This window comes from Gorilla gorilla, chromosome 1 (genome assembly GCF_029281585.2).
Source record: "Gorilla gorilla gorilla isolate KB3781 chromosome 1, NHGRI_mGorGor1-v2.1_pri, whole genome shotgun sequence".
In the NCBI taxonomy this organism is placed as follows: domain Eukaryota; kingdom Metazoa; phylum Chordata; class Mammalia; order Primates; family Hominidae; genus Gorilla; species Gorilla gorilla.
Window position 1 is genome coordinate 98012855 of NC_073224.2, and position 16664 is coordinate 98029518.

At 39.8% G+C, this 16664-nt stretch overlaps 1 pseudogene; it reads left to right on the plus strand.

The window, feature by feature from the left end:
* Window positions 1-382: 382 nt before the first annotated feature.
* Window positions 383-1319, plus strand: LOC109023197 (olfactory receptor 6N2-like; annotated as a pseudogene).
* Window positions 1320-16664: the final 15345 nt, after the last annotated feature.

The following is a 16664-nucleotide window of genomic DNA, read 5'->3' on the forward strand; positions in this document are numbered from 1 at the left end:
GACTTTTCTCCCTTCTCCAATGTTGTTGGTTATTTTCTCATTGGAAAGTACAGAGGGATAGCAGTAGGAATTTTCTAGCTCTCCTGTTATTGGATGGTGGAATAGGGGAGAAAATCACTGAGTCACTGGAGCATAATATTATAACATAGAAAGGGATTAAAATGGGATCAGGAGCCTTGATTTCTAGTCCCACACCTGCTACCAACAGACTATGATATGGGGCCAACCATTTCTGCTTTTGGGGCTTCAGTTCCTCTAGTGTAAAGTGAGGAACATTGATTAGACAATGTCTCAAGTTCCTTTTAAGTGCTCAGATTTTACGAATAGAGGAAGAAGCTTGAAGTAATTTATATTCTATGTTTATCGCTTGTTCCTAGGAATCATGGATCACGTCAGTCATAACTAGACCCAGAGTTTTATCCTTGCTGGTTTCACCACCAATGGGACCCTACAACCTCTTGCCTTCTTGGGGACCCTATGCATCTATCTCCTCACACTTGCAGGGAACATTCTCATCATTGTCCTGGTACAGTTAGATTCTGGACTGTTCACGCCCATGTACTTCTTTATCAGTGTCCTCTCCTTTGTAGAGGTGTGGTATGTCAGCACCACAGTGCCCACACTGCTGCACACCTTGCTCCATGGGTGTTCACCCGTCTCATCAGCTGTATGCTTTATTCAGCTGTGTCTTTCATTCCTTAGGGATGACTGAGTGCTACCTGCTGGGTGTCATGGCACTGGATCGCTACCTTGCCATCTGCCACCCACTCCACTACCACGCACTCATGAGCAGACAGGTACAGTTACGACTAGCTGGGGCCAGTTGGGTGGCTGGCTTCTTAGCTGCACTTGTGCCAGCCACCCTCACTGCCACTCTGCCCTTCTGCTTGAAAGAGGTGGCCCATTACTTTTGTGACTTGGCACCACTAATGCGGTTGGCATGTGTGGACACAAGCTGGCATGCTAGGGCCCATGGCACAGTGATTGGTATGGCCACTGGTTGCAACTTTGTGCTCATTTTGGGACTCTATGGAGGTATCCTGAATGCTGTGCTGAAGCTACCCTCAGCAGCCAGTCGTGCCAAGGCCTTCTCTACCTGTTCCTCCCACATAACTGTGGTGGCACTATTCTATGCTTCTGCCTTCACAGTATATGTGGGCTCACCTGGGAGTCGACCTGAGAGCACAGACAAGCTTGTTGCCTTGGTTTATGCCCTTGTTACCCCTTTCCTCAATCCTATCATCTATAGCCTTCGCAACGAGGAGATGAAGAAGGCTTTAAGGAGAGTCATGGCCAGGCGCGGTGGCTCACGCCTGTAATCCCAGCACTTTGGGAGGCCAAGGCGGGTGGATCACGAGGCCAGGAGATCGAGACCACGGTGAAACCCCGTCTCTACTGAAAATACAAAAAAATTTAGCCAGGCTCGGTGGCGGGCGCCTGTAGTCCCAGCTACTCGGGAGGCTGAGGCAGGAGAATGGCGTGAACCCGGGAGGCGGAGCTTGCAGTGAGCCGAGATCGCACCACTGCACTCCAGCCTGGGCGACAGAGCAAGACTCCGTCAAAAAAAAAAAAAAAAAAAAAAAAAAGGCAGTCATTGACAGGATCAGAATTATTTTAAGGGAACCTCAATGATCTAATTTGTCATAGCCCAGCTTGTTGGTAATTGTGAGAAACAGCTGGTTGGCTTGTCAATCATGTGGTCAGAGTCAAAGAAAATACCAGTAAAGAAATAAAAACGATCAGTAGTCAAACATGCTGCACACACCCATGCCTGAATTGGTCAAAGTTGGAAGATGTAAAGAGAAAGGGGTTATGGTCTCTGATTTCCCCATTCTAATGGGAAAGAAATGCAACAAAGGGAGGAAAGACAGGGATGCAGAACAAGTGGTTAAGCTGTATTTATGACTTAGAGAGACAGTGCAATACAGAAAGAAAGAAGATAAATTAAAGCTAGGAGTGGCAGATTTAGTCAAGATAAGATTCCTGGAGAAAGGTTAAGAAGGTGGAAAACTAGGTTGGCAAAAAGGAGTCTAAAATGTTAGCTTGTATAAAGTTGCAGATGTAGATCAGTGCACCATGAGCAGAATGCTTATCAATTTGTGGCATCCAGGGATTCTGGGTTATTATGTGACCAAATGTAGTTTGATGGAGAAAAAACCTGCAGTTCTGATCACGCTTCTTTTCTCTCCAGCTCCTCTATTGCTTCCTCTGCTGAGCAGAGTAATCTCCCATTCCTTGATGGTGTCTGAACTGGGGGCCAAGTACCTGCTAGAGTATGGTCAGATAAATTAGTGAGAAAATAGGACCAGATCTTGGCAGAGACTAAGTATTGCCTAATCTTGAATACTTTCCATTTTCCTCATTCCTACAGATCTTACTGCTTTATTTTATGTATGTCTGTACTATGCCAGAAATAGTTACAGCTGCCTTCATGTTTTTAAAAATTTAATCTTTATAATATCCCTCTGAAGAAGGAAGAACATCCCAATATTTACGTAATAAAATTATAAAGATTATTGAACTTGCAGTAAAGAGAGACAGATTCAACCCTAAATCCACTTCAGCTGACTGAGTTACCCTCCTCAGCCTCATTCTCTCTGTCTGCAAAATGAAAGGCTGGCAATGAATGAGTGCTCACATTCCTCTCAGCTTAGGGAGTTTTGATTCTATGCTTACAGTACTTTTTTTTTTTTTTTTTTTTTGAGATGACGTCTTGCTCTTGTCCCCCAGGCTGGAGTGCAATGGCGCAATCTCAGCTCACCACAACCGCTGCCTCCCGAGTTCAAGCCATTCTCCTGCCTCAGCCTCCCAAGTAGCTGGGATTACAGGCACCTATAGCACTTCTTAAGGAAAGCAGGACCTGAACTAGGTCCAGATGTGTAAGATCTGAATTTGCAGAGCAGAGATGGAAAGGTGTTGGTACAAATTCAGGTGTTGCCATTTTTGCCTCTATGATTTTGGGCAAAAAACATAAGCTCTCTCTAATGCCAGATTTGTTTTCCTTTAAAAAAAAACCTACATCAAAGTGTTTTAAAGTTAAATAACACATACTAAGTATTTCATAAGCAAGTTAGTCTCAGCATTCCAGAATCAGGACAGTATAGTGCTTACAGCATGGACTTTGAAGCCTCTCTGCCTGTGTTCAAAAGTCAATTCTACCATTTATTTGCTGTGTGATCATATGCAATACACTTAAATTCCCTCCACCTCAGTTCCCTTACATGCAAAATGGGGACAATAAAAGAACGTTAAGCATGTAAATATTAATCATTGTTACTTCAGAGTTTTCCACATAAATGTCTTCAGTGGGGATTTATTTCTTTGATAATGCTTAGTTTTACACCTATCTCACATTGCTATTACAATAGACTTGGTAACTCTTCAAATGAGGCATCTTCTTTTGACCTAAGGGTCCAAATTTATCTTGTCATAAACTGAGTAGTCCCTGCTTTCAAGAAGTCTATGCTGTTTCCCAAATACATGGTGCAAAACTCTATTCTGCTGACAGTCTGAGTCTACTGCTTTTGGGCTCCTTTTCTTTCTCTCCTTCTGCACCTCAGTTCACTCAGACTACTCTTTTTGCAGGAACTATTATGGGCCCAACAGAAACTCTTTTTTCCTTGTGGTGGCAGCACTAGAAGATGGCTTAAATTGAAATGGCTTAGATCACATTAATTAATAGGTAATTATAGTAATAATAATTACTAAAACTGTTATAGCAATTCTTGATAATTACTAATATCTGTGGGGTGTATACTGTGCAGTGAACATGGGGGACTTACCATCCTGTAGTGAAGACATAAGTAGTCATCTAACAACTCAAAGTGGCTTATATCTCACTATTAATTTGTGCTACAATGTGTGGTATCCACTCATATTTGAACAAATGAATGAATGAATAAACAAACTCTTAAGAGTCAAATGGGTATGATAGAGATTGAGTTCCCCTCCTGAAACTCCACCAGAAGGTATTTTTTAAAGATCCATTTATAGCTGCAAACTCCCCTTGCCTTTCATTCTGTACTCTATTCTGTACTCTTCTTTTTTTTCTCTTGAGACCTCCTTGGGTATTTCCTTTAGAACATAAAGTTCAGGTCATCTTTAGCGCAGAGCTTCTCAACAGATATAAATAACAGATGTGCTGAGTTACTGAGTCCCTGCCCCTAACACACACCCTATGAATGGTCAGATAAGACCTAAGGGAATTGAAGTCCTTGGACTGGTTGCCTCAAGCAGTAAGTGGCCTTTCTGTTCACCTCAGTGTGTCCTACAGATACCATCACTTTTATAAGCGCTATGATATGAAAATAAAAGTTTGAGAAGTAGTGCCTTAGTGTGACATATTGGGGTAAGTGCCCAAGGTGAGGTCCAACTTTTGGCCACTTCTCCCACGGTGACAATTGGATATTGACTCTAGCAACATAGACAGTAAGAAGCAGTCATGTCTGAAAGGCAGCATAATCAGACCATTCACTTGGTACTAGCATCAAGGCTGACATTCTGTCACACAGGACATTCAAACTCAAGTACATCAGAGAACAAAATGAAATACTATCAATGTATCCAGGGACAACAGATATAAACCACAGTTGTACTGGGCAAACAAGGGCATGTGACCTTGATGTATCACTTCATTTACATAGTTGTTTTAAAAGCTTATTTGCTTCAATAAATAATGTCTCTAAAAGGTTCAAAAATTCATCTTATGTGTGAAGTTGAAATTTTTTCTTACATGTTTAAAAAACTTATATTTTAAAAAATAATCAGGTGATTTGAGGATCTATCTCCTCCCACTCTATATAATAAATATCTTAAGGGAAGCAACAGTGTTATACGCATCCCATTTTCTCCAGTTCCCAGAATAAAGTCTGGGACATAAAAGCTGTTTCAAAAATGTATTAAATAAATAGATAAATGAATTATTGTGAATTCCCCTATTTCTCACATTATGTTAGTTGCATTTCATATCATTTTTTTCCTAACATTTACAGCACATTTTAAAAATAATGTATTACATATAAATATAGGACATTAAATGTTTAGGTAAATAAAAATTTAAATTACTTATAATCCCATTACTTCAAAAATTATTTCTCTATTTATTTCTAAATTCTAGTAAGCATATGCTGTTTTTCCAAATAGTAGCAATGATACTATGAAAATTTGAACATGCTGAATACTACTTTTATCACTTAAGCTTTTAAGCTTTTAACAAATAATTTTAGATCTCACCTTTCTCCTCAGATAATGAATTGCTTGATGAAGATATCAGTGTAACCACAGAACCAGTTCAATCTGGTTTAACTTTGTCAATAACAAAATACAACAAAATGATGACTTGTTTTTTAGTTGCAATGGACCCTCAGGTTGCAAGTAACCCAAGTGTGCCCAGATGAACCAAGTGTGCCAGATTTGTGACCCTGGAGCCAACCAGAACAAAAAAGTAAACCACATGCAGAACCTAAGTATTCAGACCAAAGAATGGTGATCAAATTAAAAAGGAAAGGAGACCTGTTTTGTTGCAGCACAATCATAAAAGTCAAGGACCTGGCATAATCTCTTCTCAGGAACCAATCAGATAACGCTTTGTTGCATTTTCCTATCTCCCTCTTAATTGCTCTCTGCCTATAAAACCTGTCCCCAGACCTCAGTTAGGGGAGACAGATTTGAACATTGCCTCCTGCCTCACTGCTGGTCAACCTTGAAATAAGGCTTTTTCTTTCTTAAAAACTGGTGTCACAGTATTGGCTTCTAAGCTCATGGGACAGTGAACCCATTGCACGGTAATACCAGGACTTGTCATTTTCTCTCACTCTGTTTCTGATACAGAATAAATGCCAAGTAAGCACTCTTTACTGACAAGTGGTGACATAAAAGAGAAGAAACAATGTTCTTGACTAGGCAAGAACTAAACTTGGAAGCCTTGATTGTTTAGTACACATATCTACACTAACTGATTCTAGGTAATGTTTACAATTCTTATGCTCAGGTATTTGTCATGTTGATAGCCTTCTGAGGGATCATGCATGGGCATTGTAATTTATTCAGTCAATGCCAAGCCATACAGGTATACAGTTAGACAATACAAATGATGCAGAAAGTCTGTCTCAGAGTCTGGCTCACAAGAGGAAAAGAGGAACGTAGGAACACCAATGTGATGTGATATAGGGAGGAATAAAAATGAGCATTAAAGTGGCCACTTTGAGTACAGCACAATTATTCATTTGAAGAATTGGGATAGATGGCTAATCTATATATCCATGAAATAAAAATGAAAACAAAAGATCTGCTGGTGCTTGAGACTGTGGCAGATGCAATAATTTAGTGAAGGATAGTTTCAACTATCCATCTTTGTGAAAGGTTGGGTATTTCAGAGTAAGTGGGACATAAGCTAAATGCTGATTAAGGTTGAATGAGACCCTCATATTGTCCAAAAATTTGAGAGACTCTTTCAATCCCAAAGTCACATTAGTACTCTCAGAAACAAATATCTTCCTTTCCTTTGGCTCAGAAACTTTCCAACTCCTACAGGAAAGCTTTTCCAATTTGATCTCAGAACACTTAGTGTTTTTCTTCCATTTAATATGATTTACTTGTTAATCTTTTTATGGTTACCTCCGTATCTTAAATTTAATATAGCAACTGCTTTCTTTCCACCTGATTCTGAAAAATAAAAGTACATTTGGGGCTATGAATGATTCAAATACCTTACTTCTGATAGATAAATGCTGTAATTCCATTATTCATCTGGACTCCATATCCATCTAAGTACATGCCCACAGAGAACACACAGCTGAGATAAGAGTTCAGATGTCAAGATTAGGATGTTTGATGAACATATTGAGGATATGGATATAAGTAAAAGTAATAATGAAAAAGTAGATTAGTCTCATGAAGATGCCTGGGTAATAATAATGGTGGTGATAATGTAAGTAATGGTAATAATACTGGTGATGGAGACTTAGACAAGTGTATTAGGTATTCAACATCAATCATTTGGAACAATGGCTAAAGATAGCTGACATGGCAAAGGGAGGGACAGTGGTGAGAGTAACAAAAGTAGAGATGGTCAGCGCAAAAGTGGTAGTGGTGCCTGTGCAGTGATAATATGGTGATGTGGTGAGGTTAGTAGGGATGGATGAGAAATCTCCTTGCAAAAAAAGCTTTTAAGATGAAACTCACCTCTGGGGTGCTAAAGATGTGATTCTTCATGTATTCAAGTTGGATTGTCTCTTCTCATGAAAAGCTATGATGGGGAGGCCAAGGCGGGTGGATCACGAGGTCAGGAGAGCGAGACCATCCTGGCTAAAATGGTGAAACCCTGTCTCTACTAAAAAATATAAAAAATTAGCTGGGTGTGGTGGCACATGCCTGTAGTCCCAGCTACTTGGGAGGCTGAGGCAGGAGAATCGCTTGAACCTGGAAGGCAGAGGTTGCAGTGAGCCGAGATCGCTCCACTGCACTCCAGCCTGGGTGACAGAGCAAGACTCCGTTTCAAAAAAAAAAAAAAAAAAAAAAAAGCTATGAGGGACTTGCAGAACTTCTAGAGTCCCAGAAGAGGCAGTGTCCCTGGGATTGGATTCTAGAGCCAGTGAGGGTTGCAGAAAAGCCATCTGAAAGAGAGTAGGGCTGCTTTACTTCTCTGTGTCCAACTTCCTACCCCAGAGGAGCACTTACAAAAAACTTTACACACTTAGCAACTCCAGAGAACATATAGCAAGGAGCCCCTGGGAGGCCAGCATTTCCAGGAACATGAAATATAAGTAGGGGAGTGTCTTGGGGTAGAAAAGATGCAGAGGAGGATGTTGAAAATTCTAATGTCATCAAAACCATCAGGTAATGGGCAGGGGTGGTACAGAAAAGATTAGAGTATCTAAAAAAGAGAACTAGGTAAAGGCTTTGATCTTTCCCAGATAAGGACTATTAGAATATGGAAAGAAAACTCCAGGGACATTGATAGAGACCACCCAACTCTATATCCACCCTAGAAACATTTTTCAATGGCTTTAGAGATCCATAGACTACCAGGGTGGTGAGGGGCTTTATACAACATTTATTTAGAGAAGGGGAAGTTGAAGTAAAGAAAGGAGAAATGGTTAAGCCCAATGTTCATTTTGAGTTAGTGGCAAAACAAGTTTACAAAGTCAATTTAGAAATAGAATGCTTTTTCTGTTGTGCTACAGCCCTTCTAGACCAACAATATAGGGGCCTTACCTTACCAATTCCTCTCTCTCCTCATTCCCTTTGAGAATTCCTGATGTATGTCTCCCTTAGGAATCCTTCTTTAAAATGCACTTTGTCTGTTCATTGATTCTTCATGTAGCCCTGCAGTTCTGACTTTGACAGATGGGACATTTCTTTAGGGACTAGATGGATACTTTTCTGTCTCTCCTGTTTTCTGGCAGGGTGGGTGGGAAAAAAAACCCCGGCACTTAACAATTTTGTTTTAAGGAGCCAACCCACTCTCTCTCTCCCCACCCCCACCCCCACCTTTTTCTCTTCTTCACATACACACACAGACAGACACACAAACACACACACACACACCAGTATGTGCAGCAACATACTGACTAACACCAAGAAACAGACTTTTTTTCATTTTGTTCTATGTACTTTTGTGATGATGGGAGGTCATGAAAAGTGGTGGGAAGGAGTGCATGGATTGATGAGAAGTGAATGAGCAAAACAAAAGAAAGTCTCATAGAAGTGTAGAAGTGTATTGTGATCTCTTCTCATGCCTTAGACTTTAGAATGCTAACTGGGCACCCAGTTGGTACTTCTCTGAAGGTTCTCTGAAGACCAGGCGTGGAACTGTAGGATCCTACTAGGAGATTCCCTGTCTGAGGATAACATAGCCATAGCTTATTGAAGATACAAAAAGAAAACTTATTTTTGAAATAAAAACTCTCTGGACAACCTTTTAAAATTTCTTTTTAGTGATAGTGTAAGTTTTGGGTTTCCTGTTTTTGAAAAATGATGTTGAAATGCTTTATTTCCAAATGCAGGGATGACTTGGTATTTATTTTAGCTTATTTTAAGAGAAAAGATATGTGTAGAGAACAATGTGTGTGGAGTAGCATACAGCAGCATTATCTCCCTCTCAATTTAGTAAATTTGACTAAGATCACAGAATGTTCTGGGGTCCCCACCTATTAAATGTGGATAAGTTGTCCAATTTGAGGTTTTTCTATGGCAATATACCCTCAGGTAAATTTTCTCTGAGCATCCAGCTCAGATACGGACTATATTCTCTTTTCTGACATTTGGTGGATCCTAAATAAAGGCAAACCAATTTTAATATTGTCAAACCTTGAAAATTAATGTTGTGGAGAAAAACAACAACAGCAAAATAGTAGAAATCAAATCCTTGATTTTTTTTTTCTTTTCTAGGTAAAAGCAACTTTTCCTTTGTGGTATGGGGTAGATAGGTTCAAGTGTTGGGGTAAGCCAACACATAACTTTTGAAGACTTGCTTTGAGCAAACACCATTTGCAGCTAGTTCCACCAGGAAGTCACTGAGAATCATTGAACTTCTGATTGAAACGGTGCTTAAGAAGTCATCTGGTCCAAACCCCTGTGTCTTTACAAAAACATAAAACTGAAATCAAGAGGTAGGGAATAACTTAATTAATTAAGGTTACATGGCAATTTAGAAACAGACTGAGAATGGGATAGCACCAACGTTTTCTAACGCTTTCCAGTATACCTTTTGGCTTCTTCTTCTTCTTTTTTTTTTTTTTTTTCATTTTATCTGAAGTAGAAAGCCTCTGGCACCAAGCACCATGCAGCAGATGTAGGCGGGAAAGCAGATACAATGAGTCATAGACTTCTTCTAGGGCCCTATCTTCCCATAGAGTAACTCATACCTGTAGACAACATGGCTGGCTGTGGAGGTTCACAAGTCTTGTCCAGCCAGCCTTTCTTCTCTCAGACTCCTGCAGTCTCAATTTTCCTTTCCAGAAGTAAGTTTGGGTTTCATATTACACAAACCATCCCATGATGTCGCTTAATTTCATGATCCTTGATTATACAAGGATCCCTGATTACACAAACATACGATTTATAGTTGGATGTCCTTTGTCTATTTTCTCATTAAATCTCCCACAGAAGGTAAATAGATAAATGTCTTTTCAACATTAGTTAGTAGGTAGATTCTAAAGTTAATCCAAAAGATTTAACTTTCATTTAAAAACCAAGAGGATCTAATCATGTTGACTGAGTTTTCGCCCTCCTTACCATCCCTGACAACTGTGGGTTTTTAGAACATATATGATCCCACAAGTCAGCCTACATATGACCTTTCGCTTGAATGACCTTCTACTTAAACGTAGGCTAGAGAGAGAAAATCCTTTTAAACACGATTTATATGAGCCTTCAGAGTAATTATTGGGAAAGTATTTTTTGTCTATGTTTATTAAGGTCTAAACGTAATGCCAATATTTTATGGGTACGTTCGTCATTTCTTTGGCTAACATGGTGAACAAATCATACAATCTTTTTAAGCTTTCTCCAGACATTGACTAGGTGTGGGATAAATGGGGATCAAGTCACCTGGAATCTTCTCAGGTAAAAACTTTAGCAATAGAAAAAGATTTTTATTTTAATGAGAAGGTCTATCTCAGATCAACTAAATTAGATACTTTGAAAGTGGGGTCTAGTAATTGGTGTTTTAATAAACTTCAGGATGTTATGCATGCAAGTTAAAGTCTGAGAACCAGCCGTCTACTCCAATTGGTGGGACTGGAAGGAGGAACTGGGCATATGTAGCACAGTTCTTTCCTGTGCTCTTCTCCCAGGGAGCCAGCCTGCCCGGTTTGTGTGTTCTGCTCTGCTTTCTGCCATGCAGTGGAAGGAGGTCTGTGGCTTTCCATGCTGCACAGTAATCACGTAAAAGCACCGTAAGGAAAATTAACACGCCCACTCTCAGAGTAAGACATTTGAAACCTCTCCCCTGAGGAATAAAAACACCAGGCAAATAAATCGTAAGTATATATATAAATTATTTGTAGAATAATTAACAAGGTCCACCTACTGGAGGCATATGGAATAAAGATTGATTTCAAGCACAGTGGAATTAAACAAATGCTAGGCCATAAAACAAGTGTCAATACAGTTAATAGAATTAATAATATACATATAATATAGACCTCTGTTTCTACTAGTGATATAAATAAATTAGAAATAAATAAATGATAAATTTCACATGTCCATATGTTTGATATTTAAAGAAAATACTTCCATACAACTTACTCTCAGAAGTATCATAGGAAAAGTAGAAAACATCTATATCTGAACAATAACAAAAAGTATAATTTCAAAATATTTGGGAAAAAGTGCTTTTTAGAAGTTTATAGCCTTAAATTTAATATTATTTAAAAATTATAAAATTAATTAACTAAGCATTCAAGTTTAAAAATTAGAAAAATAATGTTAGGGTGAAAAAAGAAAGTGTAAGAAAAAATCTGGGAGCAGAAATTAATACAATAAAAATAAATATGTGACAAAAATGATATACTAATACAAATGTTGGTTCCTAAAAATAAAAATAAACTCTTCAGAAGACTAATAAAAAATAAAGGAGAGAGAGGGGCAAAAATAAGAAAGATTAAGAATGAACAATTGGCAGAATTACAGATGCATCAAAGTTTAAAGTTATAATAACATGTTACTAACAATATATGCCAGTTAATTAAAATTTTAAATTGGCTGGATTCATTTCTAGAAAATTATAAATTAGAAATATCAACGTCAGAATTAATATAAAATCTAAATGATATTAAATTAGAAGTTAAAAAATCACTAGAAAGAAAACATCAGTGGCAGCTTGCTTAATAAGTGAGTTCTATCTAATATTGACGAAAAACATAGTTCCTATTTTTACATTCTTCTGAGAATTAAAACACTGGCAATGCAGCTCAACAGTGCATTTTACAAAGATAGCCTAACAGTGATTCCAAAATAAATAAAACTAGTAATGTGAAAAAATAGATGATAATATCATTCATTAACATATATGCAAAAGTCTTCCTCCAAATATTCCTAAGCTAAATTCAATAAACCCCGTTAAGAGCAAAACAAGATTAATTACTAATATTACTTTTATTTAATATTGTACAGAAAAAATATGACTTAGGTCACCAAAATGATAGAGTAGAAGCAACCTCGCTCCACTACCCTCGATCTCATAGAAAATAAAAAACAAACAACAAAATACACACATACAGTGCAGAAATTATCACTAGCAATATCCCAGAACCCATATAGAAGGATGAGATAGTTTCTGGGGTTGCAGACAAGTAAAAACGCTGTGCAGAGGGTAATAGAATCGGATTTTTATAACTATAACGCTTTCCCCCCGATTTGTCATGAACCAGCATTTGGGAAATTTCCCCTGATTCACAGTTATTACATTGGAAAAGGTAAGTTCAAGATGGACAACCAGCTTTCTCAACATCTTGAGTTTCCTGGCAGGAGACCTGTTCCTGCCGCAACACACAGAAAGCTGCACAAGTACTTGAATGGAGAAAAATTCCTGAAGAATGACAGAGACAAAGGGGGCAGGTGGGGCTAGCAGCATCCCCAGCCTGGGAAACTCTCTGTATCTTGGCTGAAGGAGTTGCCAAATTAGAGTGTTCAGTAGAACCTCACTGTAGGAGGTATGTTCTGCTGGTCTCTTGGGCACAAAATCCTAGACAGCTTTCCCATTCTGCTGCATTATCCCCTTTGGGACCTCCCCCATCCTGGACAGGCAGCACTCTGAACACTTGCTAAAACAGAGGTAAACCTGGACTTAGTTGCCACTTAGTGCTGAAAAGGAGGCAGTGACCTACCAAAAAATAAAAAGGTAAATTGTAAAGAAAACGCTAAGCAAACATATCCAATAAAAACAAAAATATATCAGATAAAGGAGACTGGAATAAATAATTTTTCAATTTAAAGACAAATGTACATATACAAACAGAAAATCATGAGCTCCCCAAATTGACAAAGCAAGGAACCAGTAACCAACACTAATAAGACAGCAATAGGGAAGTTCCCTGATTAAGAATAAAGAGAAGTTTTAAGAAAACTCAAAGATATTCAAAATAATACAAAAAAGCAATTTAGAAATGTATCAGAAAATTTTAACAAAGAAATTGAAATAATGAGAAACAAATCAAATAGGAACCCTGGAAATTAGAAGTATATTTGCTAAACTGCAAAATTCTTTAGAGGCTCTCAACAGCAGAATAGATCAGGCAGAGGAAAGAACCAGTGAGCTCAATGACAGGGTGTTGGAAAATACACAGTCAGAGAAGAAAAAAGAATGAAACTAAATGAAGGAAGCCTACAAGACGTAGAAAATTACCTCAGAGGAGCAAATCTAAAAAACTGAAGTTCAAGAGGGAGCTGAGCATGAGCAAAGAATAGAAAGCTTAACAAAAAGATAACTGATGTACTTTTAAGGTACCAAATAAGACCCCTCCAGTTTGCCTATGATTATGGAAAACTCTGAAGCATACTAGGTCATTGAGCTGTCCCTTTGACTCTGAGTACTTTCCAAGAAGCCCCTTTTACATCCTTGTTCCTGAGGCTGGAGATGATGGGCTTTATGAAGGCAGAGACAATGCTGTAGAACAGCACCAACTGTTTTCCCACTGTAGGTTATACTAGGAGTCAGACCTCAAGTACATGATCATGGCTGGCCCTTAGAACATGGTGACCACACTTTTACTTTTTTTCCATGATGGCAGGTTGAAGGCATTGTTAACGTGATTCTACCACTTAGAAAGACAAAATGGTGTGTAGAGATTCATGCTGTGGACTTTTTTCCAAGAAGCAGCACAGGAACTTAACAGCAAAACTGAAAGAAGCCGCAAACTCTGTGAAAGAAGTAGTGTGCAGCAGCCTACACTGTGAAACAGACAGAAAACTGAGTCTCCAGAGCATAAGAAGTGGGGAGACCGCTGTCATGACACACATTCCCACAGTGGGGAGACTGTTGCCATAACACACATTCCCAGAGGGGAGCTGGGCAATCCAGGCCATGGGGGAAGGCCTTATCCCTACTCAATGCTGGGGCTGATTTAGGGAGCAGTGGGCAAAATACGAGAAGGAACAACATGGGAACATACTTTGCATGCACTCCCAGATGCCACTGGAGATGGAGGGAAGCCATTCCTGATCCTACCTCACAGGGGACCTTGCAGAAGTCTACTGTCATCAGGCAGTGGTCACAGGTTGAGAGAAGCTCTCAACTGAGATTTGCAGTATAATCTGAGTAGGGGTGAACCACAGTGGCCAGAACCAGCAAGCAAGTGAGAAGTGTGCTACGGACATGGGCACAGAAGCTGGATGCCCCTGTGTTATGAGCAAACCAGGAGGGGCGTGGCCTGAAAGCCCTGATTTCTGTCTCCCTTGGGAAGGCTTATGGTTTGGGGCATAAGCCTTCTGAGTGAAGGCTGCCTGGAACTCAGCTAGCTGCTGCCAGCAAAACACTGTGTATGTGAGACCTGACCTGCCAAGTGTGTGAGAGCTAAGTGGGGCTTATTTCCACTTACTACACCCCCCTGCCTGTTTGGAGTCTTTTGTGCAGCAGAGGAAGCTACACTCTTCCTTGGAATATTACCCAGCAGCCAGGGAACTGCCCTCTGGGGCCACTGCCTGCACCCACACGTGGGGAGCCAGAGTACAGACTTACCTGGCTCAGCCCCTGCCTGGCTTTGTCCCTAGATCTACCTTGGTAGCATAACACTATGTATAGAGATGTTTAGGAATTCCATTGGAGCTTTGGGACACCCACCAATTGCTTGAGATGCCAGACCACCTTCCCTGGGTAACATATGGCAAGCACAAATTCTACTGCCATTACTGCAGCTGATGTTCTTTTACGGGTACCACCTCCTGGTTGGAAGCAACCAGGACAGCCTTTTAGAACATCTGGAGGCAAAATAACACTGTGTTTAGGAAGGAGGAAACTTTTGTGTAATTTCTGCTATTGCCATTGACTGCATCATCCTGGCTAGCCAAGAGGTCTTGAATCTGTCCACATGCTCAATACATTATTTCTACAGCTGACATTCAAGAAAGCCAACACACTAAGGCTATTTCTAACTAAGGAGACCTTAGAGTCTACTAACTTCTTATCCCCATAAGAGCTGGTGCTGGTACCTGCTGCTGGGAGACTAGAGGAAAGATCATATCACAGGATCCCTTGCAGACGTTCCCTGGCAACAGCGTGGAGTGTGGAATCCCCACTGGGTGGCTCGACCCAGAGGAGCAGCAGGATTCATAGTAGTCTGGCCCTCAGAGATTGCTACTCCTAGGAGAAGGGGGAGTGCATCACACTGAGAGATCATCCCATGAGAGAGAAGAGGCCATATTGCAGGCCTTAAGTCCCTGAACTTTCCGCTTATGGGATTGAAGAGGCACAGGTGCAGTGCTGGGCTAGTTGGGGAATGTCTGTAAATCTACTCTGACAGGCAGGCAGCCCTGACGCTTGTGAAGAGTATACGAGAAGGGGACTTTTCTCCCCAATGATTACTACTGCAAACAAAGCTGAGACTTCTGCTATGGGAAATCAGCATGGGTGCATCTGTAGACAGCCTTTCTGAAATACTTTGATGTGACACATCCCCATAGGAGGAGTGCCCTCCAGGTTCAGGCTTGCATGAGAGGTAGAGTCACTATCGCCCTCTACATAGAACATCAGGATTCCTGCAGATAAAAAGAAATGCCTTTCTAATCTGAATAGCCGGAACATCAGCTTAGGAGTGTGGGTGGAAGAAGGATCAATTTTCCAATGACTGGGAAGGAGAGCTGTGGTGGCTCCTGCTCCTCCTCCTGAAAAGACCTAGTGCATCTCACTGAGAGATTCCCCAGCTACCTCTATCAAGGCTGGGACCTCTGCTCACCATTGAGGTATTGCATTTACCCACCTGCTTTAGCTGCAGCTGGATTTTACCCATGGGCACCTCCTACTGGCCTGAAGCCTAAACTGTTCAACCCAGTGAATAAAATACTAGGAAAAAAAATTTAAAAAGTGCACACCACTGAGGAATAAAATAAGTTTCATGAGACCTCTGACATTCCAGCCCCACAGGAGACAGTGAACCTGCTTACACACCCAGCACATAGCTACTACAACCAGCATCTGAGAAAGTTATTGTACAAAGATTCTCTATAACCAAGAAATTCATAGAGTCTTTGCCATTGAAAATACACATAGCCAAAGCCAAGTACTAACAAACTATAAACATTGAAGTCACATCCTAAAGGGGAAAATATAAATTTAAAAAACTCAGAATCAAAACTAAATTAAAAAATAATTAGAAGAAATAGTCTAGCAAAATGTGAAGGAACCCAAAAATAATAATTCTGGCAATATAAAAAAACAGATTTCTATAAAACTCACAAAAGATAACACTAACCCTCCTGCAGTGGATTCAAACCAAGGTGAAATCTTTGAAATACCAGTTAAGACATTCAAAAGGTTGATTATTAAGTTACTCAAGGAGATACAAAAGAAAAATGAAAATCAACATGAAAAAATAAAAAAAAACACTTCAGGATATGAATAAAAAATTTTCTAGAGAGACTGATACTTTAAAGGAAAAACAATGAGAACTTCTGGAAATAAAAAACACATTTAAGGAACTGCAAAAAGCAGAGAAAAGTTTTAACAG